The sequence below is a fragment of the Phoca vitulina genome, unplaced genomic scaffold (genome assembly GCF_004348235.1).
Source record: "Phoca vitulina isolate PV1807 unplaced genomic scaffold, GSC_HSeal_1.0 scaffold13, whole genome shotgun sequence".
NCBI classification, from domain to species: Eukaryota; Metazoa; Chordata; class Mammalia; order Carnivora; family Phocidae; genus Phoca; species Phoca vitulina.
Genome location: NW_022589716.1, coordinates 15,279,563 through 15,303,289, shown reverse-complemented (window position 1 = coordinate 15,303,289; position 23,727 = coordinate 15,279,563). Strand labels below are relative to the sequence as shown.

The 23,727-nt window shown below is 46.3% G+C and overlaps 1 protein-coding gene across 3 annotated transcripts in view; it reads right to left on the bottom strand.

Annotated features, from left to right (window-relative positions):
• Positions 1–17,741, bottom strand: part of ABHD6 (abhydrolase domain containing 6, acylglycerol lipase) — a 51,769-nt gene extending 34,028 nt beyond the window's left edge. For 2 of the 3 annotated variants that reach the window (XM_032411595.1, XM_032411597.1), the window contains exons 1-2: positions 17,332–17,740; positions 6,098–6,162 (exon numbers count right to left, since the gene is read on the bottom strand). The gene's annotated coding sequence lies outside the window, so the exon portion shown is untranslated. Of the gene's footprint in view, positions 1–6,097; positions 6,163–17,331 lie in introns of all 3 variants that reach the window. The other variant, XM_032411598.1, reaches the window with a different exon arrangement.
• Between the last annotated feature and the right edge of the window lie 5,986 nt (positions 17,742–23,727).

The window sequence follows — 23,727 nt, the reverse complement described above, 5'->3', positions numbered from 1 at the left end:
AAATCCTGCCCTTCCTTATATTTCTTGTGAAATGAAGAGATCTCTCCCATAGACCTCTGTCAACTGATACATACTTCAATTTTACAATGAATTCATGATGCTGATGATATGACCTCACTGATGTGACTGAACACAGGGGCCAGATGATAAATATTTTGGCACTGGGAGAGCTATAGGGTCTGTCACAACCACTCGATCTGTCACTGTACTGAGAAAGCAGTCACACCCAGCATGTAATAGATGGGAGTGACCGTATTCCAATAAGACTTTATTAGAAACAGGCTGCAGGCTGAATTTGGCCAGCAGGCTGTAAGTGATCAACGCTCGGTATAGCACACCAGAGTCCTGTCCAACAGGCAAGGTGGGTGTTCTATGCTGTTCTATAGGCTGAGAAAACTAAGGCACAAAGAGGTTAAGCAACTTGCCCAAGGTTACTCAGTTGGAAGAGTCGTGATTACAAAACAGGTTTCTGCTTGGACCCACTCCCTTTGCATCAAGTTCTACTTTGTCTAAATTTTTTTTCAAATAGCCTTTTTTCAATCTTTGTAAGCTCTTTGCTGTTAAATACTCACACTCATTGTCATTCCTAATTTCTCCATGAAGATAGGACATTTGCATTTACAATTTTTTAAATTTAAATTTTGTTAGTTAACATATAATGCAATATTGGTTTCTCGCATTTACACGTTTTCTCCCCTACAAAGCGGTTGGTGAACAAGCCCCTCACAGCCTTGGTAGGGGGCAGGGGGATACAGATGCACGTATAGGTGGGTCACATAGCGCTTTTCAGTCACGTACACACACTCTATCCGGGAACAGTGTTGAATCTGTAGGAATGAAAGTCTTCTCAGGGGCAGAAGCACTGTGTGTGCTTCTGATTTAACTGTCCTCTCAATATCTCAGTCACCATAAGCACGTTCCGGCGCACTTAACTCATTGGCCTATTTCACTTTCTAGAAAGCTCCTTGCTGGTAGGGCCAATAGTCTATATTCTTTCTCAGTGCCAAGAGGAGCCCAGGACAAAAAGCAAAGTTACAAAATGGGCTCAATCTTCTTTGTTTTAGGGACAACCCCAACTATTCCCAATGATGTTGTAAGAGGGTTTTTTCTTTCAGTAATTACAAAACTCCCTGGAGGAATCACTAGCCTCAGGGTCAAGGGGTAAGCAAATTACTTTCGGAGTGAAGAGAATTTTACAAATCTGTTTGAACACTGTGGGTCACAAAAGAGTCAACGAGAATAGGACCTGTCAGCTTCCAGAGGACTGTTCCACATTACACAAAGTCCTTAAAAACTGCTGAGGGTTACCATGAATTCCGATGTCTGAGCTGCAGGAAGTTAATTACATGATGCTGCTTTGGACGAGGAACTAGAGCATTTTATGCCCAAGGCCAGGACATCACAGGCCATGACATCACAGGCCCTGACACTGGAGATGGTGGCCCCAAGGTGAAGGTATGATCATCAAAAAGAGATGTAACGGCTTTGTCAACACCTGCTATGGATGTCCCAACCAGTCTGGGAGAAGGTTTCATCTGGAGCCACCCTCCGTTTCATTGCAGAATGAAGTCTTCGATGAGGAGCTTTTGCACAGCATGATTGATTTAGCAAGGCTGGGACATATGACAGAGAAGCCTGCACACCTTCCCTGACCAGGTCAAATGTAGACCGGCCATGGATGAAGAAACTAATGCTTTCTGAGTTTTCCTTTGTCTTCTTTAAGATTTTATTTTTAAGTAATCTCTACATCCAACGTGGGGCTCAAACTCAGAACCTCGAGATCAAGAGGTGCACGCTCTACTGAGTGAGCCAGCCAGGCGCCCCCTGAGTTTTCTGTATGCATAAGGAGTAGGTGACTATCCCTACCTCTGCATCATCCTTCATTTTATTTATTTAAAGATTTCGTTTTAAAGATTTCATTTATTTATTTATTTGTCAGAGAGAGAGACAGCACAAGCAGGGGAAGCAGCAGGTAGAGGGAGAAGCAGACCACCCGCTGAGCAGGGAGCCCAATGCGGGGCTCGATCCCAGGACGCTGGGATCATGACCCAAGCCGAAGGCAGACGCTTAACCAACTGAGCCACCCAGGCGTCCCATAATCCTTCATGTGAAAAAGGAGTTGCCCCAGCTTTCCTTTAAAAAGGCAGCTCTCGGGGCACCTGGGTGGCTCAGTCGTTGAGTGTCTGCCTTCGGCTCAGGTCATGATCCCAGGGTCCTGGGATCGAGCCCCGCATCGGGGTCCCTGCTCCGCGGGAAGCCTGCTTCTCCCTCTCCCCCTGCTTGTGTTCCCTCTCCCTGTCTCTCTCTGTCAAATAAAATAAAATAAAATAAAATAAAATAAAATAAAATAAAACTCTCTTTCAAAAAAAAATAAAATAAAAATAAAAAGGCAGCTCTCCTACCCCGCTGAGGTTTGTTTATAGGATACTCTGTGTACCCAGAGGAGAGGTTGGAGACAGGAAAATGGAACCCTTGTGAACCTGGAGCCACCAATGATGGAAAATCAACTACAGGGTGGAAAATGGAGTTGGCCAAAGGACGGGGCCCATACAGCTGATGCCCTGCAAGATGACATTAGGGAGCAGGAGGATACTAAATAATGCTCAGGGCTCCACAGCACTAACCGGGTAACATCACACTGACACCCATACTGAGAAGTCGGCTTCCGGTTCTTTGTCCGTTCTGGCTCGGTCAACAGAACTCTCAGTACGGTGTTACTAGATACCTCTCTAAGCCTTCCCCTCCCGTGAGCAACAGTCCCTAGCTACTTAATAACATGGTTTCTTTGTGTTGATTTTTACAGTTTCTTCTTCCTTCCTTTCTTTTTTGAAGATCTAATTGTCTTTATTAAGCCATTCATGAATGGGGCAGCATCCCATCTAGCAAGTAGAGAGAGATTTCCAATTTATAGTAGGGATGCAAATTAATTTTTAAAATTAAGTTAAAAGGAGTCAATTTCAAGAACAATGCGAACTAGGCTAAGTATCGGTCTTGCGACAATCATAATTGTGAAACACCAACGGCTGCCCCTGGGGTGGATCCACATGAGTGAGGGCTGGGCCCCAACCGGGCTGGGGGTGGAACATTCCAGCTGGTTCTCTCCTACCAGGCTCTTCCACACACCAGCTGCGAGGGCTTGGTTTCCTCAACCCATTAAATAAGAACATTCATCCAAATCACCTCTTTGGTCTTTTCCTACTCTGAAGACTTAAAATGTTTCTGAAATGATGCCAGGCAATTAAAGAGGAGGATCTGGTTTGCACCCCTCGAGAATCTCATTCCTTGTTGCCTGTTCCCACAACCTAAAACAGTACCAGGCAAATATCTGTGGCTTGACAATGTATATTGCCCCAATTATTGAAAAAGATTGAAAAAGAGGGGGAAAAAATGCACTCATTTTACATCTCTGCTGAGTAAAAGCGAGGCATCCCAGGGTTAAGGACAATGATCTCCGCGGCCTCGTGGCACAGTGTGAAGAAGAGAGCTGGCTGTTAGGACACCAGGGAGAGTAACACACTCTCACATCCCAGATTGGAGCCTGCCACCCAGCCTCCTCCCGTTAGCGTCCAAGCTGTGCATTTGGGGCCATTGTCTCTGAATACAGGGGTGAGGACTAATTGGATAGAGGATACACCAGTGGACCCACATACACACGGCATCTCCAAGTCCCTGGTCTGGGGGGGGGAGTGAGGCATAATGAGTCACGATGGTCTTTCCATGTACTCACTGATTTTGGAAAACTGGGAATCCTGAGTTCCAATACCTTCATCTTAGGGTATAATGCAAAATTCTAAGAAAAAATAGAATGTGAAACATTTTCCAAGAATCTTGCCTTTCCCTAGATATCTTACCCATATACCATCATATCTGACAGACTAAAGTCCTGGTCTCTTCAAAATAATGATTACTATAACAATGGTAGCAACGGTAATAACCAGGACCACCACCACCACAGCCAAAGATGTGAGAGCCACAACCTCCATCTATGGAATAACTACTGGATGCCAAAAATTCTTCCTACAATGTTTTCCACAAGGAAAACGCTAAGTCCCTAAAATCTGAGTATAATATCCCAGCCCTTAAATATTATAAATATTGTTGCATCCACCTAACACTGCTTTTTGAAACTAGATTCTTGTCAAGATAAAGCAATCCCTCAAAACTATCACACTAACGATTAACAGCTAGAAAAAATACAAAGATGGTAAGATTCTCGTATGTGGAAGCCCCAGGACTTGATGAGACAATAATTCAAGAAATGGTAAGTTATTTTTTGTTTTTAATTTGTAATCTCTACACCCAACGTGGGGCTCGAACTCACGACCGCACAATCAACAGTCAAATGCTCTTCTGACTGAGTCAGCCAGGCACCCCAAGAAATGTGCAGTTCTAACTTCTTATCATATATATCATCTCCATCATGGAAGAAAATCACACTGAAATTTCCAAATAAGCAGTTAAGCTTGCTCAGTCATCACTGAAAGTGTGGCACGGCCCCCAGGATTACCGCCATGAGGTGCCCAACTCTATGCCCTCCTTGTCTTATTGTCCCCACCTCAGTCTGGCTGAGCCCTTTCCTCCTCTGTGCTTTGCAGCTCTGACAGCCCTATTAGTGATTTAATTTTTAAAATTAATTAATTAAAAAAATTTTTAAAGCCCCATGCCCAGTGTGGGGCTTGAACTATGACCCTGAGATCAAGAGTTACACACTCTACTGACTGAGCCAGCCAAGTGCCCCTGACAGCCCTGCTGTTGAAATGAGCACACCTGACCTGGATCCTGAGATGCTATCCTCTCTCTCCCCACCGATATTCCCATCATGCGCTCCTCACTCTCTCCCCCTCGATATTCCCATGATGCTCTCCTCTCTCTCCTGATCTTCCTATCATGCTCTCCTCACAGTTTTCCTTGGAAAGCTCTCCATCCCTACATCCTCCACCATTCCCTCCTTCAGGAAATTCAGAACTCAACATGCCTGGCCAGAACCCCCTTCCAGACTTTTCTAAAAGCCTGCCTGACCACCTGCATGACTCAACAGTCTTACCATGTCCCAGACACATCTCTCCCCTTCTCATTCATTTCTGCCGACAGTCTCCCCATCAATCTAGCCTGCCAGAGGCGGATACATCTTCCACTCTTCCCACTCCTCTTATGCAAAAGTGGAGAGGCGCCAGCGCTGGAGCCAACTTGTGTGAGTCTAGACAAACGAGGCCGTTCAATACATGACTATTTAAATGTAATTAAATAAAATTCAGAGTTCAGTGCTTCAGTCACACCTGTCACATTTTAAGTGCATGGTAGGGCCACACAGGAAGAGGAGCGCAGTTTTAGGGGGTTTATACCCCTGAAAGCCTCTTGCCACCAATTCCTGAGGCTGATGTTGTCCAACACATCCTAGGAATGTCGGGAAGGAAGACAAATTCCCAGCAAGTGTAGGTCAGACCACAGCTACCTGAGCCACCACACTGGGTCCAGGTCCTCATTTCTTCTTGCTCCCATTCTGTCTCAGCCCAAACACTAGTTGCCAGGGGAACCTTCACAACTCCCACCCATACATTAGGCTGCCCTGGTCGAATGTGAACTCGAACCACTCAATACGATCCCAACCCAGCTTCCTGGACCAACTCCCACATCTCTGCCTGCACGCCGAATGACCACCTCCTATCCCCACGCCACCCCGCACAGCCTCACGCTCTGTCTTTCCTCAGGCTGTTCCCTTCTGTGGAGCACAACCATGTCCTGGCTGTTAGATGAACTCCTCTCTGCCTCTGGGCTAATTCAAGCACCACACTCCCCAGGAAAGCATCCTGTTTCCTTCCCAGAGGCTCAGATCTTCCAGACTCCCTTCAAACTCAGAGCCTTTCTCCTGGCACAGGCTTTGAGAACTGTCCATAGGGGGCTTTGGGGCATGTAGCTGACCTTCAGGTGCCCACACCCTTCCCCACCAAACCAACTGAACCAGAGAAATCACCCACCACAAGTTGGCCTGAGAGGAGTTTGGGGGAAGCTTACAGAGGAGCCCCAAGCTCATTGAGGGCTGCTTGTTTTTTGTCTTTTGTTTTTTTTGTAATCAACAGTGTTAAAAATCCATACTCACTCTTCAAAGAACACAGCCTTCTTTCCCAACTGCTACTGGCTCTGGCAGAAGCTGAAAATGAGATTCTGGAATCACAAGAAAGAAAATGACAAAGCATTAAATCATATTAGAGAATATGAATGAAGTGCTAACAGCCACAAAATTGCTGGCTTCGCTGGAGGCGGAGTGCTCTCCTCCTCCGCACAGGCAGAGTACAAATATCCTGCGGCTTTATTGCCCACCTCTTGTTCAAGTCACCCATCCCAATTAAGCAACCGGCACAAAGGGCAGGATATGTCAGATAATGAGCAGGGCCTAGGAAGGCACGCAGGAGGTCATAGAAGAGATCTGCAGTGAGAGGACAAAACAGGGAGGGACCTGGTGATTCCAGGGCTGCAGTGGGGAGAAAGGCAAGGTGGGGGGGGTAGGGGTTGTCAGGCATACTGAGGCAAAAGGGGACTCTGGGACCTACAAATGTAACTAAGACCCCCAAATAAAGATTGAATCTCACCTTCTCCATTCGGGATTAGGGTTTACCTCAAAGTTGTACTCAGAAAGGAATGAGAAGGGGCGCCTGGCTGGCTCAGTGAGTAGAGCATGCAACTCTTGATCTCAGGGTTGTGAGTTTGAGCCCCATGTTGGGTGTAGAGATTACTTAAAAATTTTTTTTTTAAGAGAAAGGAATGAGAAGAAGGTGGCAACCAGTGGACAAATGAGGATCATGTTTCTCCCCGAGTGGCTAATGAGAGGGCACCCCACAGCTCAAAACCAGGGCTGGACAGAAAGCCACTAGCAAAGGCACCACGGCGGGAGAATGAGGAGCCAGGCAAGGGAAGGTAAAATCCACAAAACCCCTCAACTATTTCAGAGGAGTCAGTGAGGAACCATGGGACCATGGAGGTTCTAGAAGAAAACACGAGACCTGTTTGAAAATACCTCCACGGGGAAAGTCTAAGTCAGATACAAGACGCAGAGGCCATAACAAAAAGATTAATACATTCACCGCATAAAATATTTTCAAATGTCCACAGGGAAAGAGAGACCACGAACAAGATTAAGATTTGTCAATATAAATCAGAGGCAAGAGACTAATTTCCTGAATGTATAAAAGGTTCCTACAAATCAATTAAAACAACAACGAAATCCAATAGAAAAATGATCTGAGTAGCCGATTTACCAGAAAGGAAATGACTCTTGAACATATAAAAAGACCCTCAATCTCATTTATAATAAGAGAAATGCAGATTAAACCTACAAGGTAATGGCAATCTTCATTTATCCCACTGGCAAAGAACAAAAAGTTCACTAACAGACTGTCGCTGAGGCTGGAACAGGCACCAACTTCCAGTCCCATCAACAAGTTCTATCTATGGATGGCAATCTGGTAAAAATCTGAGGCAATGTAAACCATACATTCCTTCGACTTGACCGTCTCACTTCTAAGAGTTTGTGTTTACACCTAACGTGAAATCATGCTTGCACAAGTTATTTGTTACAGTCGTATTCATCATGGCAAAAGACTGGAATTAACTCATATGCTCACTTCTAAGGGGGCCTGTTAAGTAAATGATGGTATAACTTTATAAAGGACTATTATGTACAGCCATTAAATACAAATAAAATTAAATGTAAGCCATAAAATAATGACCTCCAAGGATTGTTGTTAACTCAAAAAACCAAGGAACGGGGCCACCTGGGTGGCTCAGTCGGTTGAGCGTCCAACTCCTGATTTCGGCTCAGGTCATGATCTCAAGGTCGTGAGCTCCACTGCCCGTTCTGAGCTCGGTGCTGGTGTGGAGACTGCTTAAGATTCTCTCCCTCTACCCCTCCCTGCCTCTAAAACAAACAAACAAAACCCCAGGAACAGTAGAGAGTGATAGAATAACACCTCTTACATTAAAGGAAGAGAGGAGAGAAAGAGGGGAGGAACGGAGAAAGAGAAAGAAATACGTTTATATATGTATGAAATGTTTCTGGACCATAAGATAACCACAAGAAACTGGTTATCAGGGCTGCCACTGGGAAGGGAAACAGGGGGACCAGAGACGGAGATGAGGGAGACTTGTCACTTGATATCCTTTTGTATCTTTTGAATTGCTACTATGTGCGCATATAAGGTTTTCTATATTTAATTACAAAATATAATATAAAATCCTCAAATAGAATGGTCTATCCCCATTGTCCAATACAGTAGCCGCTAGCCACATGTGACTGTTTAAATTGACCGAAATTAAATAAAATGTAAAATTCAGTTCCTCAGCTGCACTCGCCACATTTCAGTGGTCAAGAGCCACAGGTAGCTAGTGGCTACCAGACTGGGCAGCGGATATAGAGCTCATTTTCATCATCACAAAGAGTTCTACTGGCTAGTCCCGGACTCTATGTTAGTTAAAATGGCCCACGTGAGCAAGCAACCAAACCTTAACTGTTTCGCATGATAAGCGAAGAACTACAAATGTGAAGGCTGTTAGCCTACAAATCCTTCTCTCCCTCTACACAAGCTAAAAGGCCAGGCCGCCTACTAGAATAACAAAGACTGGGGAGGGTTCCTGCCCTGTGTGACTACCCAAAAGTTATGTCCGTTTGACGTGAACTTCAGTCCTCAAAGGTCAAAGTCCAGCACTCTAAGAAGATAAGGATTTCCATTCTGCAACCATACATGTGCATAAACTGGAAATGCATAATCTGGGAGAGGTACTGATAAGAGGATCCCTTGGCCCCACTTGGTGCCAAAGTGCTAGCAACTGGTTCCCCCTGGGGATTCTTGCTTAAGAACCAGCCAAGCCGAGGGCGCCTGGGTGGCTCAGTTGGTTAAGCGACTGCCTTCGGCTCAGGTCATGATCCTGGAGTCCCTGGATTGAGTCCCGCATCGGGCTCCCTGCTCGGCAGGGAGTCTGCTTCTCCCTCTGACCCTCCCCCCTCTCATGTACTCGCTCTCTCTCATTCTCTCTCTCTCAAATAAATAAATAAAATATTAAAAAAAAAAAAGAACCAGCCAAGCCCAGAGCCCGTTTCCTTTGCTTCTACCACCTGGGGCAGCTCTGTGGGCAAGGAAACTCAGCTTAGCCAGGCTGGTCCTGTAGGCAGGGAATTAGAGAACCAGATAATCCTGCTACCCGATTCCCTGGAGAAAGGACACGGTGGGTGGGTGGGTGGGGGGGGGAAGGCAGCTGAATCAGGGGCTCAGCTGGAAGGTAAGTGGCTTATACATCTGGCAGCGTATCTTCTAAAAAATTGTATTGGCCAAGAAACAAGGCAATAAAATACACAACATGTGACCTGACCTAGATGAGCACCTTCAAAATACCAGCCTCGGGGGGGTCAAGATCTAGGTTGATGATAGTCTGACCTAACTGCCTGCTTGAAATCATGTTGAAAACAAGAAAACCCTCCAGAAATACGAGCCAGTCTTCCTGCTGGATCAAAGAAGCGCCAAAGTCACTTGACCTTTCACTTCCGAAGACCCCAACGTCTTCAGGCTCTCAGGGAGCCCAGACGTAGCTTTGATTCCAGCATTTGGCCCGCGGATTAGTGCGGATGCATGCACTGTCATCAGCTGAGGTCACCTCTCAAAGGTAAAGTGCTAGAAAGAGCATCATTTAAGTGATTATTTTCCACATGACTGAAAGGAATTAAAATAGCCCTCTATACGGGTACGCAATGGCACAGGGCCTAAAATAGAACCTCAGCACCCAAAACACAGTCTCCCATTGCTGAATCTGTGCTTCACCAATAAAAGGAAAAGCAAGGAGATTAAAGAGGGTTTTGTCATTTCTAAAGGAGGTGAAGTTGGTCGGCAGCATTTTCTAACTGCAGGAACAAAGTCGGCCTTAGACAGAAGGGAGCTCTGTTAGTAAGAGCCCGGAGGTTTTTTATCAGGACAAGATTTCTGGCTCCCAGCAGAGGCTCAGCATTCAGGGCCCTTTGTGAGCTGGTCCCCATCTTCTATCTAGCAGAATCTCCTCCCAGAGGAGATCTCTGTGACCCCGGAGAATTAGCATCCGAAAAAGGGACCTGCGGTGAAGCCACACGGGAAAGTTCACAGTTAAGAAAAAAAAAAACACAGTTCGGTTTAGAACTTAATCCAAATAAAAAACCCCCCAAAATCAAATGTATTTTAAAAGCAAGAGTAAATATTGAACAAAATGAAAATGAGGTCATAACTGCAATCCTGTGCTAAGTCTTAGAACAAAGAATTAAGTCTCACGTGGACTGTCTTAGAGTATGATGAATCTTCCCGGTTAGCATTTGGTTATCACAGTGCTATCCCAAAGAGGACATTTTTACAAACATACCTTATTGATCTCTCAAGGGCTTAATTCTTTGATTTTCAAAGAATTGATTTTTTAATTCATTTCTCCCCCTTCTCTTCATCGGGTCTCACGTTGCCAGATCCTCATCTATTACTGCCTTGACATGTCATTTAAGCAGTTCTCCAACATCGCTTGCTTTGATTTCATGAAATCCTGCCTCTCTCACAAGAGTTACAATTTCACTTTCCACTCTGTCCTGTACCTATTTGCAAAACGTCCTAGGAGCTGGGAGAGACAGATGACCAAGACATGGATGCTCCTGGAGCCCGGCTAGACAACAGGGTTGAAAACAGAGGGAGGGATGATGGCATCGGACCTCAGTTTGTAAGAGGCAAGCCCATTACTGAGTATCTTCCTGCAATGATGACTTCTGCTTCCCCTCTGTCACCTGGAAACTGTGGGGAGTCAGATACCAGAGATGCTGATAGTCTGACCCTCTGCGGACTGTACCTGAACTGGCTTTTTATTTCTCTCCATTTCCCCCACTCTCTCTCCCCGGAGGATACCCTTGACCTACCCCTATATTCTCCTTTACAAGTCTTTCTGGCAGAGCTAGGAGTTATCTCCTTCAATGTACCTTCCCTCAGCACTGCCACGCCCCCATTTGTAACCTCCATGCCTCAGATATTTTGTAGGGATGCTTCTCTCTCGTGGCACTGGTGATTTGTGCCTTTAAGCATGGGACCCGTGAAAACACCAGCTGTACCCTCCACTAGGCTGCAAGTCTCCAAGACGAGTCTTACTACATCTCTGCATCTGCCACAGCACTTCAGGACCGTGCCTTGCCCTCGGAGGGCACTTAGTCAATACCAAATGATAAGCTAGGAGGTCAGGAATCAACAGGGCTGCCCACTAGGGCCACCGCAGGCCATTCCTTCACTTTGTTATGATGGTCACCAACAAAATGAACATTCATCAGAGCGCTGAGTTTTAGAGGCCTTCTCCAGATGGGCAGTTGGGACCCAGAGAAGTTAAGCAGGCTGTCCAATGTCACACAGCTCTTCTCTGCTTCCAATCCACCAGTGGCTCACAGTGGCCCTCAGCATGATTTACAAGGCTATGGAGGATAGGATTTAATACCTGCCTGTCTCACTGGGGAGGGTATGTGTTCTGGTAAGCGCTGTGAATTGTGCAAGACTGTTGAATCTCAGATCTGTACCTCTGAGACAAATGATGCAATATATGTTGAGAAGGAAAAAAAGAGGAGGAAGAATATAGCAGGAGGGGAAGAATGAAGGGGGGGAAATTGGAGGGGGAGAGGAACCATGAGAGACGATGGACTCTGAAAAACAAACTGAGGGTTCTAGAGGGGAGGGGGTTGGGAGGATGGGTTAGCCTGGTGATGGGTATTGAGGAGGGCACGTTCTGCATGGAGCACTGGGTGTTGTGCACAAACAATGAATCATGGAACACTATATCTAAAACTAATGATGTAATGTATGGGGATTAACATAACAATAAAAAAAAATTAAAAAAAAAATTCATAAAAAAAAAAAAAAATACCTGCCGGTCTCTCAAGCATTATCCTCTTCTATCACCCACCCTTTCCTTCAATGAGCCACAATCCCTGATATGTCATACTCTTTCACACCTCCAAGCCTTTGGCACACATGGTATTCTCCCTCGCCTGCCTTTTCTCCCTCCTGCCTGGTGAGCTCCAGCTCATTCCACAAGTCTTGGCCATGAAGCACAGCCCCAGTCTGTAAATGCTCCGCTGAGGATTCAGTTTTGCAGTTCTATAACCCGGGTTCAAATCTCTGCTCTGCTACTGACCTGCTGTGTGACCTTGGCAAAGTCACTTCACCTCTTAGGGCCTCGGTAAAAGGACGAAATGAGAGGGTGCACGGAGACTGCTCAACGCAGTGACTGGCGCACACCAAGTGCTCACTCTGGACAGCTGGGAAGATCTCACCAGCCCTCGCAGGCCCAGGGAGGGAGCCCTGCCACACCCCCACCCCTCCCTCCCCTGCAGTGCCAGCGTGCCTGGGGCTCTCAGACGCTTGAGGCTACGGGCATGTCTGTGTTGCTATCTTTATACTCCCAGAGTCTGGCCCCTAGCTCCATTACCAAATTTCATCACATAGAAGGCTTAAATCTTGCTCTGAGTATATCACAAGGCCAACACCCAACGCCAAGAGCCACAGAGCCACAGCCTCGGGAAAACAGCCTAAGGCAAAGGCTGCTGTTACTTTAGATAATTAACAAAAAGAATAGGATCCCAACCTGTGGGCAGTAAGAACCTCTGCCCACACCTTTCACAGGCTGCCCTGTACCCCTGAATCAGCAGTTTCCTTGGTGCAGCCCCAAACACATCCAAATACAGGCGGCGACCCCCTCCGTGGCTTCTGGGTTTGGAAAGCCTGGAAGATGATCAAGAGGGTTTCGGAGGGCCCAGTGTAGGAGAATATCTTGATCTTCTTTGAAGAGACAACTACATCCAAGGTCAGAGAGGACTTGGGTTTGCGAAAATTGCATCAAGATCAGGGTTTCTCAACTGTGGCACAACGGACATTCTGGGCTGCCTAGTTCTTTGTTGTGGGGGGCTGTCCTATACACTGTAGGATATTTAGCAGCATCCGGGGGCCCCTACCCACTCGATGCCACCCCTAAGTTGTGACAAGCAAAAATGTCTCTAGATGTTGCCAAATGCACCCGGGGGGCAAAGCTGCCCTCAGTTGAGAGCCCTTCTGGAGGAAGTGAGCCCACTCGACTCCAACCCTGGATTTATGGCTGCAGTAAATCAGTGAGGAACATTCTTAGCCACTCACCATATCTGCCTTAAAACGATGTCTTCCAGTCCTCAGGGATTTTTTTTTTCTAAGTTCACAGTCTAGAAGGCAGTTGTTCTCAACCCTGGCCACGCAGAAATCTCCCAGGGAGCGTTTTAAAAATATAGATTCCGGGATACCACCCCCAGAGATTCAGATTCACTGGGCTTGGGGCAGAGGCAGGACATGGGTATTTTTTAAAAATTCCCTAGGCGGTTCTAACATGCAGGCAGGATGGAGAAGCATTGCCGGAAGACATTCCATGTGCTTCCATCTCCCCCATCCTTTGAATCTGGCAGTGTTAAAAGTCAGTGAACCAGAAAACCAAAATGAAGCTAAGGGGATTTAAGTAACAACCTCATTCTTTTTTTTTTTTTTTTTTTTAAAGATTTTATTTATTTGACAGAGAGAGACACAGCGAGAGGGGGAACACAAGCAGGGGGAGTGGGAGAGGGAGAAGCAGGCTTCCCGCGGAGCAGGGAGCCCGATGCGGGGCTTGATCCCAGGACCCTGGGACCATGACCTGAGCGGAAGGCAGACGCTTAACGACTGAGCCACCCAGGCGCCCCAACAACCTCATTCTTGACAACAAAACATCCTCGGCACACTCCATTTCTTGGCCTCCAGATGACTTGCTAGAAAGAATGGAACTTAACCCCGTAATCATGCAGTTTGCCCATGGCTTTATTGATCTAAACAGTACCTTCCCATAAAACTCTCTGGGAAGATGGAAATGTTCTCTATCTGCTCTCCCTAATACAGTAGCCACTGGCCACCCATGGCTATCGACCACTTGAAATATGGCCGGTGTGACTTAAGAAGAGAATTTTAAATTTTATTTAATTTGAATTTGATGGCCACCATATTAATAGCATGAAAAATATTTGTGTCCCTGCAGGGTCACAAAAATAAAGTCCCGTAGGCTGCTAAATGCTACGGAACCGTGAAAATTTACAAAAATATATGCCTTAGAATATCTAAACTCAACAGTCTTAAAATGATCAAATGGGAACCTAACTTACCCTAATGATCAAATTAGGAGACATTTTAAAATATATTTTTTTTCAACCAGCAGAGCCGGCTTCCCCACATATTCCAAACACTTAGCTTTGAGGGAGACATTCCCGGCCCTTTACTTTTGGAGCACTCATCACTGTAAAAAGTGATCTAATCACCAAAATAACCAGGAGTTGGTAAAGAATATGACACAGGGAAGTTGATTTCTACTCTGAGCCACTTACTAGCGTACTAGGGAAAAACACTCACCCCAGCTTTCCTTCCCTCCAAATCCAAAGTAAACCTTTGATTCAAACCTCTCGCCCCCAAGACAAGCCTGAAACAACACACAGTGCAAACCAAGGTCACCTCTAAGAACAAGCTTTTTTTTTTCTCATATCAGTAAGTTTCACAATTACTTACAATTTCATGAACTGCATTCACACACTCATTCTAGGTGTGTGGAGCCTCACAGAACTCAAAGCTCATAGATTTTTAAAGCTAAAAAACAGAAGGGCGATTGTTTTTGCCAAGGCAATGGATGGTTTAGAGTCTAAGAAAGCACCACAGGCCTTTCTGAGTACACACACAAAATGCTTACCTCAGGGCACCTAGCTGGCTCAGCTGGTGGAGCGTGCGACTCTTGATCAAGGGGTTGTGGGTTCAATCCCCACGCTGGGTGTAGAGATTACTTAAAATCTTTTTTAAAAAATGCTTTCCTCTCCTTGGCTGGGATTCCTTTGGCCCACCTCTAAGCAGAGTCAGTGTGAGTCATTTAGTAATGATTTAATATGTCTCCAGTAATTCAAAGAGGGGGTCAACACTAACTCTTCATAATAGCTGGTGCTTACTGAGTGCTCACCACCTGCCGGGCCTTGTACTTTATTTTATCTAAATCTTATCACTGCCTTCTGAAGCAGGTGCCATTACCGGAAGTTAAGGCTCAGAGAGGTTAGGTAACAGGCCCATGGCCACACAGCTAGCAGCGGCAGCAGTGGGATTAGGACCCAAGCCTCTCTGATTTTCTGGTGGGAATCCTCTGGGTTATGAGCAAAAACAAACATGTAATTATAATGTTAGGTACCATGCTGAGCCATTCTCCCATGACCAGGCCGTAGCTCAATGAAGGGAGTCTGGTGTTGCGGCGTTCAGAAATTCTGAGCCTATCCTTACTTCAGAATCCACACCATACCCCCATGGACCTCTCTCTTCTCTCTCTCTCTCTTCTCTCTCTCTCTCTCTCTCTCTCTCTCTCTCTCTCTCTCTCTCCCCCTTTGTCCTGGGGCTTCACCAGGCAGATGGTTAGAGGGGTCTTGGGGAGTGCTTCTGATTCTGCCAGCACAGTTGCACCAGAAAGCATAAACAGATACATGCAGATAGAACTTTCCAAATGCCATCATGTGGGTGGAAGGTAAGGATCCCAGGGGAGAAAGGAATTGCTTTCAGCTGGGGGCAGGGGAACAATCAGAGGGGCATTCCTGGAGGGGACTGCTGAGCTGGAGCTAAAGAGTAGGTTAGGTTGAGACATCAGAGATTCCAGGGAGGGCATTCCTAAAGGAGAGGACAGCCTAAGCAAAGGCAGCAGCTCACCTCCTGGGTTATAGCAAAGGAAGCAGAGGGGGAAGGGGAAGATCAGGATGCAAACGGGGAGGGGGAGGGAAAGAATCTCCAGGGGCCTAGGCTGATGGGTTGGGGCAGAACTGGGAGCCCAGGAAGTAACGACTGAGCATGTTTAGCATACCAACCCTGGTACTTCTTAGCTGTGTGGCCTCCAGCACATCCCTTCTCTCTGGGCATCAGTCTCCTTGAGGAGGACACCCAGGACCCTCTGCTGGTCTGAGAACCTACTTTTAGAAAAATTGGTGCTAAGAACATAGGTTATTGATCTTATTTCTAACTTCCTATATTATAAAAATGTTGATAAGAATTTATTAGTTACAATTGGGTAAAAATTAAGTCTAGTGATTCAGAATCGGGGGCTTTGAGGTCAGATTCCCTGTGTGTCCTGGGAAGGGGACACATTCTTCCTCTGAGAAATGGGCATAACATCGGTACCTACCTCATGCATGGAGCTGTTGGGAGAAGTAAAGCAGGTAATCTAAAGGTGCTAGGACAGGATCTGGCAGCCAGTACTTGCTTATTCTATGTCAGCTATTACTTATAATAAACTCTTAGCTCCCAGCCAGGTAGACTAGCCATGAGGGAGAGGTGAGGCAAATGCTGACCTCCAGTCCAAGTTGAGACCTCTTCTTAATCAGACTCTGAGGCATAAGAAGGTCTCCAGATACATATCCCAGATTGCACAGGCTCTAGACCCTCCCCTGAACCTCTTCCTCCTTCCCTATTTCATTCACTCTGTCAACTTGGCCTCCTCCACTCGAATGCGGGTACAGGGGTGCAAATCTTGCATGTGCTCTGCCCTGCAGCCTGCGTTACACAATCCCAGTTTCCAAGGCTGCCAGGAAGGCAGCGAAGGTGTAGGCGGGGGATGCTGGCGGTCGTGGGGCAGCACCTGGCTGCCGGGGTGGTTGGACCAGCATCCTAACTCAAGGAGGAGGGAGGAGAGGGCCGGGAGGAGAGGGCATGAGGCTGAGAAAATTGGGGCCGAGGTGAGCTAAAAGGCTGCTGGGGGTAGGTACTGGCCGGGGGAGGTCCCGAGGGGCGAAGATATCTGGGGCGGGACGGGGGTCGGTGCCATTAGCTGGGAGGTCGAACTCGGTAAGTGGTTAGAACGGGGGTACAGGAGCCTCCAAACCACCCAGGCACCAGGAGGGGCGCACAGGGGCTGCTGCCGGAGCCAGCGGTGGGAGGCGGAGTAGAAAGAGGGTGCAGGTCCCCGACGCACCCTCACCTTGTCCCTGGGCTTAGGGCGGTAGGCAAGCTCGGGGAGTGAGGGCACCTGGGATTCGGGAATGTCAAACCTGTCCAGGCACTGCAGGGGAGCGCGCGAGGGCTGGTGCCGGAGCGAGGGAACCGAGTAGAAAGAGAGGTGCAGGTCCCCGACCCATTTCGCCCCGTGTGCCGCTTGCGGGGAGGCCAGGCAGCCCTGACTCGAGAAGTGGAGGGTGGGTCACGGGGCCATAAGGGAGAGACCCCAGACACCCCCCCCCCCCTTCAGGTGCGCATCCCCCGTCCCGGCCCGCCCCAGCCCGACCCGCCGGCGCACACTCCATCTGACCTCAGGCCCTTGGGTCGCGCCGCCGGATCCGGACGCCCGTCTTCTGGCCCCAGCCCCGCTCGCGTCCGGCAGCAGCGCTCGTGCCCGCGCCGCTCAGTTCCCGGCGCCGGGCTCTGCCGGACGCCTTAAAGGCGCGGGGCGCCGGCCTGCGTCAGCCGACAGAAAAGCCGGCTCCGCCCGCCGCTCCGTCGCTGCCTGGTCCGGTCTACCGCCGATCCCGCACAGGAACCCTCAGCTCCTCGGCTCCGCCGCTCACAGCGTTACACCCGGAGGGGCAAGTTAGCGCCCCGCACATCCCGACCTCGGCAACCTGTCTCCAAGCATCCAAGAGCCCAGGCCAGAGGGCCAACACCTACTGCGTTCGCGCGCAGCGCCAAGTGCAGAGGGCGGAACCGGCCGCCCCGCCCCGCCCCTAAAGAGCGCTCTCGGCGAGGGGAAGGGCTGGGGACCCAAGGAGCCACAGTTCACCGCGCGATGCCAGAGTTCGTCGAGGCATTGGTTCATTGTTTACTGAGCACCTACTATGTGCCTGGTGCTGTTGGGCCCGCGCCGTCAAAGTGACTCTGGCTGGATCTCTGCTCTCAAAGGGCTCAGAGGGACAGGCCCAGGTTCACAAGCAAGCTTAGCAACGCTGTCTTACACATGTTGTCTCTTAATCCTATGAGGTGGGCATTGGGATTGGCTTCCTTTCTCAGAAGAAAGGTGAGGAGCTTGCCCATGGATTCAGCCTATAAAGGACAGAATTGGGGATTTAGACCCAGCACCTGGCTCCAAACTCTGGGGGCAAAATGGCAGTGTTGAAAGACTTTGAGCCACCACTGGTTAAATCCCCACTATGGTCATTTCTAATTTTTAAGGACAGTTAAACCTCATTAGGCAAAAAAAGCAGCGGAGCATAAAAGTTATCACCCATTAAATTCAAACGGTGTTGTCTGACTAGCTTATCTGTCACAAAGCCTGGATTTTTGAGCATCTGGCCTCAGTTTCCCACTCCAGCCTCATCTACTATTCAGGGCACCGAGGCTGAATTCTACCACTTTGGCCTTTGCATGGGCTGTTCACTCCACCAGGAACTCTTGCTTTTCTGCTTGGCCTGACTACTTCCTCTTTTCCATGCCTCAATTTAAATGTCACTTCCTCCAGGAAACCTTCCTTAAGTCCCCTTTGGGCCCACAGTGCTCTATGGACTTATTCCATCAAAGTGTTTATTCATTCATTTAACAAATATTTACTGAGCACTTACTATGTGCTGAGCACTGTATGTGGGGTGGGGTATTGGGGCTTGATATCTTCTGCTACCCTGAATCCATGGCTTCCTTTTCTGCCCTTATTCTACACCTAGGTGGGACCAGTGCCCAGCAGGACTCTCTTCGTATTTAAATCCACCCCAAAGGCAGCTTGCTGCCTGCCAAACCCTCCAGACTGGCAGAACCTGGCTGAGTTGGGTGGGTCCTGAATTTTAAGAATGGGTCATGGACAAGAAGCCTCAGAGATGTGGCAGAGAGAACATCTTTGAGGTCACCTTGTAAAACCAGCCTCTGTCAGGGCTGCTGGAATCCATCCAGAGTTAAGGACAATCTCCCTGGCTTGGACTGGAGCATCTTTCTTTAAGATGTTGGCTACCTCATCATTCAGATTACAAGAGTTGCATTTGACATGCTTCATTGAATTGTTCTCAGAGCTTCAGGGACAATGTACTCATCAAAGAGAAAGTTGTTCAGGATTCTTATAGATCATAATTAACCAAATAGGGTGATTTGGTAGACCTATCTGAAGAAGTTAATCAGAATGCAACAAAGAGTGATATGACATGAAAAATATGAAAGATCTTACAAATGTGTAGAATAGACTGAGAAGATCTAAAATCCAATTAAGCAGCATCAAAGAAGGAAAGAAGAAAGGAGAGGCTATATTTGAGGTAGTAATGGGTGAGAATTTCCAGAGCAGAAAAAAGATATAATTCTGCAGATTTAGGAAGCATAATATATCCCAAGCAGGAAAAATAATAGGAAATCCATACCAAGAAATATTGCAGTGAAACTGCAGAATACTAAAAACAAAAAAAATATCTTAAAAGCAGCTAGAGATTAAAAAAAAAAAAAAAAAAAGACAGCTTATTCCCAAAGGAAGGAATCAGATTGCCAGCAAATTTCTGAATGGCAACATAGGAAGCTAAAAGATTTAAAGAGTATCTGCAAAGACCTGAAAATTGGATCCCCAGCCTTTCAGGAATGAGGGTGACATACAGATAAAGTGAATTTACAACTGGAAAATTTGACTAACTGAACTTCTAAGATATACCTCAGAAAGAAGAAAAACAACCCTATTAAGAACTGCAGTGAAAGGAGGAATAATGAGTGAAGAAACGGGCAAATAGAGTGAATCTAAACAAAATTGTCAGTACAAAACAATAACAATGACAAGAATAATCATAATTTATAGGTTTAAACAAGGTCAGAACAAAAATAGGGGACAACAGTAAATTAGGAACGAGATGGTCAAAATTAAAGGGTTCCAATGCCTTTGCATTTGGGGTGGGAAGGGAATTAAGATATTAACTTTGGCCTTTGCTAATTATGCATGGCACAATGTCAATGGTATTCATTAAAATAGTACAAATAACATGTATAACTTTCAAACCAGTAGAATGGGGGAAATGACGTAAGTCAATAAAAAACCCAAATGCTAATCAATCCAAAGACATGTAGAAAAAGTGAGACTCCTCCCCCTAAAAAAGAGAGTAAAAAAAAGTCCTGATATACTAATAATCATAGTAATTTAACTAAACTCATCAGTTAAAAGTCAGAAATTGTTAAATGGGGGGCGCCTGGGTGGCTCAGTCGTTAAGCGTCTGCCTTCGGCTCAGGTCATGATCCCGTGGTCCTGGGATTGAGCCCCGCATCGGGCTCCCTGCTCGGCGGGAAACCTGCTTCTCCCTCTCCCACTCCCCCTGCTTGTGTTCCCTCTCTCGCTGTGTCTCTCTCTGTCAAATAAATAAATAAAATCTTAAAAAAAAAAAAATTGTCAAATGGGATGTTAAAAGAATCTAAGAGGCACTGTCTCAAGAGGTATTCCTAAAACATAGGAATTTGGAAAGGTTAAAAGTAAAAGTGTGGAAAATGATATACCTCAAAAATAGTATCCAAAAGGAAGCTGGTGTAGCTATATTAATATTAGATAACAGACTAACAAAAATCATTAAGGATGGAGAGGATCACTACATAATGATAACAAGTTTGATTTGCCAGCAAATTATATCAGTTGTCAACTATAGAAAATGTAAATTTTATAATTATTAGAGAAATTGTTAAAATTTTTAGTCAAAGGAAACATTAAGCCTGATGGTTCTAGAAGCAAGTCTAAACTTTCAAGGAATAGATCATACTATCCTCTCGTAAGCCCTTCTGGAAAATAGAAAAAGAGAGAACAGATCCCAACTCACTCTATGATGCCAGTCTAAATTCCATACCAAGCAATATCAGATCAATATTATTCCTGAATCACTCAGAAACATGGAAGTAAAAATCCTAAATAAAATATTGGTACATTGAGCCCGGCAATACATAAAAAGGATGATGCATCTTTCCCAAGACAGGTTTATCCCAGGATTGCCAAGATAGTTTAACGTTAGGAAATATATTCTTGTAGTTAACCACATCAACATATTCAAGGGGAACTATAAGGTCATCTCAATGGTTGCAAAATTTTAAAATTCAACAGTCCCTCATAGTAGTAACTCATAGAAACTAGGAAGAGAATTTCCTTAATCAGTTAAAAGGCAGCTACCAAAAACCTACGGCAAATATTCTCAATAATGAAAAGTTAGAAATGCTGCCTTCAGAATAAAAAATGAGGGGTGCCTGGGTGGCTCAGTGGGTTAAGCCACTGCCTTTGGCTCCAGTCATGATCCCAGGGTCATGGGATCCAGCCCCATGTCATCGGGCTCCTCGCTCAGTGGGGAGTCTTCTTCTCTCTCTCCCTCTGCCACTCCCCCCGGTTGTGCTCTCTCTCTCTGTCAAATAAATAAATCTCCAAAAAAAAAAAAAGAATCCAAAACAGTTCCAATCAAAATCCCAACAGGGCTTTTCAAGGAAGATGATGAGCTGATTCTAAGATTTATATGGAAGGGGCACCAGAGTGGCTCAGTGGGTTGAGTGGCTGACTCTTGATTTTGGCTCAGGTCATGATCTCAGGGTCCTGGGATGGAGCCCATGTTCAGTGGGCTCAACATGGGCTGAGTGGGGGAGCCTGCTTCAGGATTGTCTCTCTCCCTCTGCCCCTCCCCACCACTTGCTCATTTTCTCTCTCACTAAAATAAATGAATAAATCTTTAAAAAAAAAACCTAAAATTTTATATGAAAGAGCAAAGGTTCAAGAAAAGTAAAAATATTCCTAGTGAAGAAGAAAAAGAAGTTATTGAGATTTGTTTAAAAAGTATAGTTATTTGGACAGTGTGTATTCATGTAGGGACAGATAAAAACACTAATGAAACAATAAAAATCACAGAAACAGACAAATGACATAGGGAAACATGGTTTATGAGGGAAGTGACATTTCAGATCACTGGGGAAAGGAGGGACAATTAAGTAAAAAGTGCTAGGACAATTGATTATTCATAGAGAAAAACATGGAATTTAACAACCTACCCCCCTCCAAATTAATTCAAGATAGATTGAGGGCTTTAACATAAGAGGCAAAACTAAACTTTTAGAAGGACAACATAGGAGAATATCTCCAGGGTCTTGCCAACACTTGGTTCCATCAGACTGCTTCGAATCTAGTAGGTATAAAAGAGTATCTCATTGTGATCTTAATCTTCACGTCTGTCATGAATGGGCTTGAGCAATTGTGCATATAGTTAATTGCCATCATGTTTCCGTGTCTGTGAAATACCTGTTCGTGTCATTTTCCCAACTAATTGTCTGTGTCTTAATGGTTTGTAGTTACATGTGTGGCTTTCTTTAGTGCTTCTGGACAAACATTAACTCTAATTTAGTTGAATTATCCTCTGTGTTTAGTGCTTTTTATGTTCTGTTTAAGAAATCCTTTCCTACCTCACCTAAACCACATTGATTGAGATTAGGGGAGAGCTAACACCCCAAGGACGCTGGGGATGCAGGTGCCAAACTGGGACTCATGGGTGGGCTGGCAAGAACCACAGCCAGCAGGACAGATGAGCCAACACAAGCTCCAAGTGTGTGAGTCACTGGAGCAGCTCTCGGGCGATGATGGCGGGTCCAGCTCGGCCACTTACTAGCTATCTGCCCATGTAAACCCGAGTTTCTTCATCTCTAAGTAGGAGGGGATGATGAGCAACTGATGATGGGACCAACCTCATAGGGCTGCAGACAAGATCAAGCTGAATAATGTGTTTACAGATTAGCCCTGCGCCTGGCACCAAGAAAGTGTGTGTAATATCAGCTATCAGCATCACCGCTGTTCACACACCAAGGATTCACTGGGCTCGCCCCGTTCTTAGAGGGGCCTAAAAACTGTCTTTGAACAGTCACAGGTCAGTCAGGGAACTGAGATTATGAAGACCGCAGTGTGAACCAGGAATCAATGGGTGAAGGTTACCAGCACGTGTGTGTGTGCGTGTGTGTGTGTGTGTGTGTAGTGCATCGTTCTTCCTGCTAAGAAAACACACATTTTCTCCAAGGTCCTCACAGGCTTCATTTCAACATCCATATCACTCATGACACTGTACTGAGACTTCTCCCTCTTAGCTGTCCCTGGTGTCTCTCCTGGGGCCTTTAAGCATCCCACTGGGTAGCCACTTCGACATGAACATTTTAATGAAACTTTCGAAGATGTGCACCACCTTATGCCATCTAAATCATGATGCTCCCTTATCCGCCTGATTTGTCAAAAAGATGATGCTTCTTCGTTTGTTCTTATCGTGTCTCTTCTCTGAGCTCCTGAGGTCATGTGGGGGAGCCAGATCACACATCTGTGTGGATGGATTATAGTCTGGTCCCCCTCAGGCAGTGGTCCTGATGCCCCAGTTGGGGTTCTGGGGACTGGAGGTACTGGGTACCCAAGGGGGCCAGGAGTAGGAGGTACCAAGTTTAGTCATCTCTTTCCAGTAGCACACAAGTGGCTGGGAACAGGCCAAAGAGCCAGGAGTGGGATGGACAATGGGAGGGAGTAGAGAGGAATGGGGCAGATGAAGGAAGCTAGGGGGAGAAGGCAGTTGTGGGGAATAGACTCCTGTTCCTTTGTGTCAGTTCTCAAGTGGATTGTTCTCATTTAAAGATACAGGGTGAGCAGATGTTAATTAATTCATCCTGCCTACATTGTACAGGGCATTGTGTTTTTCATGCATTCTACCATCTGTTTTCATCTTCACAACAGCTCTGGAGTATGGAGGTTATGACTTCCACCATTTAACAGACA